The following is a 3,867-nucleotide window of genomic DNA, read 5'->3' on the forward strand; positions in this document are numbered from 1 at the left end:
TCCTTATATATACTACGCTCTCCGCCTTGCATGCAAGATTTTGGAATGATTGACATTTCTCTTGGCACAGCTACAAAGAAGACACAGTTGCTTACAGTCCTGGACCAATCACGGGCCCGCACCAGAGGAAGACATTGATTGACAGCCATGGCACCTTAAAAAAAAAGTGGCTGGTAAAAGGTGACAGTGGCAGGTGGATTTTTCAATTTTTCCTCAATTTCAAAGTAAGCAACCTGATAATTGCTACCGAAGATACCCAACGTTACTCTTTTACTGTTGACTTCATTAAAGTTCAATCCATCGATCTAAATCTACTCAATTTCTCAGTGAGCTTTGAAGTTTGCCTGCACACCCGGAGGTGTTATAGAGTTCATTTTTTTCTAGAGGACTCCAACGTCATACCCAGAATCTTCAATTTTCCACTTTTTTTACCCTGAAGGGGAATGGTTTTGCAGCATTAAGTGCATCACAAAACATAACATAGGATCAGCAACACAATGACTAGTCATCAGAACAGAAATAAGAACAATACATGATAACTATCCTGTCATCCCCCTAGAAGTATGACCAGCATAGCATTATAATCAAGATCAAAATACATCAACAGATGTACAACTAGCGGCAACAACATAATCCCAGATCAACATAAGCATTGTCCTACGAGGCTTAAATATTACTACTGAACCATCCCTCTTTTCTCTGATCTTAGAAGGGAAATGGCTGTGGAGTTGTATGATTGTTTGTATCTCTTTGTCTTCTCTGAGGGAATTATGAAGTAGGTGCCAGTGTATGGATTGAAACTCCTTATAAAGAGGATGGGTGCCATCAGACAAGATGGAATTTGCCCTCTTCACAGAAAGGCTACTCTGCTGTTCACTCTTACATTGATCTGTGAAGTAATTTATAATGACAAAGTTGTTCCAAGTTGTGGTAAAAAAAAGTTGTTTGTTTTGTATGCATAGCCAACAGAGGGCAGCAGCACTTAGCATCACATCTCTTCCTCCTCTTATCCAATCAGCTGAACCTAACCACCAGCAACTGACCTGCTGTTTGGTTGACAAGGCTGTATTTTTAGTTACATTCACTCTTATTTTGTTGCAATGTTTGCAGTACTCTAAACAAGTTTCACTATTGCAAGGACTCTGCCCTGTTAGTCTGTGCTGGTTCTGCTTCTGTCGTTGAACATGCAGAGAAAATGTGTTGAGTCAGAGCTGTTTTTTTAGCTTTTGTCAGAATGGATCCAAAATCCACCCCTGAATGGTAAACAAACTACTGTAGCTATTAGCCTTCAGTTCTTTACTCTTTCTGCATGTATGTGTGTGTGTGTGTGTGTGTGTGTGTGTGTGTGTGTGTGTGTGTGTGTGTGTGTGTGAGAGAGAGAGAGAGAGAGAGAGAGATACAGTCCACCAGCTAAACTATCTGTTATTCAGTTTGTCAAATCCAAAGAGCTGCTTTTACCATGGAAACTCTAACAGTGTCATGGTAACTCAGTGCGCCCAACTGTGGCAGATCATTTTCGACACTATCAAAAATTGTTACTGGTTGTAACTTTTGCAAAATTAACATTCTTAATTTCCTTTTTAATCAAAATTGTCCAATCAGTTTAAACTTTCTATCATGTGCCTCAACACCATGTACTAAGCTACACCTTGTGGTAATTTGACTCTAAAACCAATTTAATTATCATGATTGAGTCAGCGCTCAAGATACAAGAACTGCGCTGAATGCTAAAAATGTACTGCTAATAAGTATTAATGTTAATATTAACTCATTTTTAGCCAAGCAACAAAAAAACAAAAAAATCTAAGAAAATGTACTGTAAATGACAGCCATAATGTCTGTCCTGTGGATTCTCAGCATATAATGTTCAGACTTGCTATCTATGTCACTAAGCTTTTGTATCTTTACTTTTTTTAAATCACTGAACTGTTCCGATCTGCCTGGATTGTCTGGGTCCTCTCCTCTAACCTTGCACTCACCTGCATAACAACAATGTGTACAGTTTGTATATGCTAGAACACTACTTGGGCCCTGATGTGCTTTAAGGTATGCAAGAGTATAGAACAAATGAATTATGTTTTACTATATAAATGAAAATAGTAATTATGGTCCCTAAGTCCACTTTCATTTTCATATGTGCTGTATTATTATATTATTGAAAGTTTTATCAATGGAAATACAATAATTTTGGAATATACCCACCTGCACACTTCAGTTGAACTTTGAAATGGACTTCGGTAGATTTTACTTAAATTAACAAGGCAGCGAAATTAACTGAGCTAGTCAAGACAAATACAAATACAAATACAAATACAAATACAAATACAAATACAGATCGTAATAACTTTATATCCCTAACACTTTGATTTCTTGCTAAAAGTGTTACAGTTCTTCGTATAGTTCGTGAATGATAAAAAAAGAAGAACTTCATATCCCAGAAATCTTGCGATCATCACACGGAAGCAGCTTGTAAACAGGATTCGTTTATGTATCAAACCAGCGTACACCGAAACCAACCCGGCTAGGCGGAGTTAGCCGGGAACAGTGTCTATGGATGTCCGCCGGTTGACCTGTTCAACCTGCAGCCGTTCTAAACTAGCTAGACATTCTGAAGCTGCTGCTTGTCAATATTAACCGTATCATAGCTATATGATTTATTAAGGTATACCGTTACCGTTGGTTGTGTAGCACGTGATCCGCCGCCGGGTAACGTTATCTCAAACCGTAATTTATGATCTCAAACACCTTTAATGGCTAACTTCCCTCTAACTTAATATCGATCTAGAGCGCCGCAGCGTGTGTAACGTTACAGCTGTGGCAACACACAAGCCTTCAGCAGGCAAAGGTAGGATCAACTTAGCTAGGTTAGAATTTACATTGTGATTGTCAAGCTAACGCTAGCGTGATGTGTGTGTGTGTGTGTGTGTTTTGTCCACAACAAACATAAGTTTGCCCCAAGTTTGCTTGTCTTTGGTTGACAGCTAGTGATATTAATCCGTGATTGTTAAAACTGTTTGCACAAAGTACTTTACAGCAAGTATTTGGTACAAACTTTGCTGGTTCTTATTTTCGTAGCTAACGCTAGTTAAGTGACTGTTGGCAGGCTGTTTGCAGTTATATCAAAAATATGTCACTTTGTACTTTGAAAAAGTAGATCATTTGTACTTTGACTTAGAGTCTAAAGTCTGAATGTCTTTGTCACAGCACGCAGGTATTGTGCTGTACCTCAAGGATTTTTGTTACCATTTGGTTTCTGTATTAGATCAGACTGGTCCAACCTTCCCGGAGGAAATGAAAAATAGAGCTCTGGTTTACCCTGCAAAATGAGTTCTAATCAGCTATAATACAAACCATTTGGGGCGCATCACAACTTTACAGAGCCGAAGGTGACATTTTCAAATGTCTTGTTCTGCGTTCGAGCCACCAGTCTCTGTTTTAAATTCTATTAAAATTCACTTTACCCCCATTACACATTTAAAAGTAGTAGGCTTAACGTTATGTGCAAATTTAACAAACACATTTTAAAGCAAATTGATGCCAAAGTCTCCCTGGTTCCAGCCTCTGAAATGTTGTTGTTTGCCATTGTTCAATTCTATACACTTGTTTGTAGCCTACCTGTTGGGCAATTCAGAGCTTTGTAACATTAGAGTAGTATACTAACACAATATAGGAAAATTAAAAAACAAAAAAACAACAAATGTAAAAGTGTAATTTCTGGCATCACTGTTGAAGATTAATTAGTAATAATATTTGTAAAAAATAAAAATAAATAAAAGTTGCCATGGAAAACTTGACTACAGTACACACTACTTGATTAGTAATAGCAATTTGTTGTAAAATTCCTAATAACATCACAGAATCTGATAT

At 37.6% G+C, this 3,867-nt stretch overlaps 1 protein-coding gene across 1 annotated transcript in view; it reads left to right on the forward strand.

The window, feature by feature from the left end:
- The first annotated feature begins 2,529 nt into the window (after positions 1-2,529).
- amacr (alpha-methylacyl-CoA racemase) overlaps positions 2,530-3,867 on the forward strand; it is a 9,046-nt gene continuing 7,708 nt past the window's right edge. The window contains exon 1 of the mRNA XM_034895704.1: positions 2,530-2,845. The gene's annotated coding sequence lies outside the window, so the exon portion shown is untranslated. The remainder of the gene's footprint in view (positions 2,846-3,867) is intronic.

The sequence above is a fragment of the Etheostoma cragini genome, chromosome 16 (assembly GCF_013103735.1).
Source record: "Etheostoma cragini isolate CJK2018 chromosome 16, CSU_Ecrag_1.0, whole genome shotgun sequence".
Lineage (NCBI taxonomy): Eukaryota > Metazoa > Chordata > Actinopteri > Perciformes > Percidae > Etheostoma > Etheostoma cragini.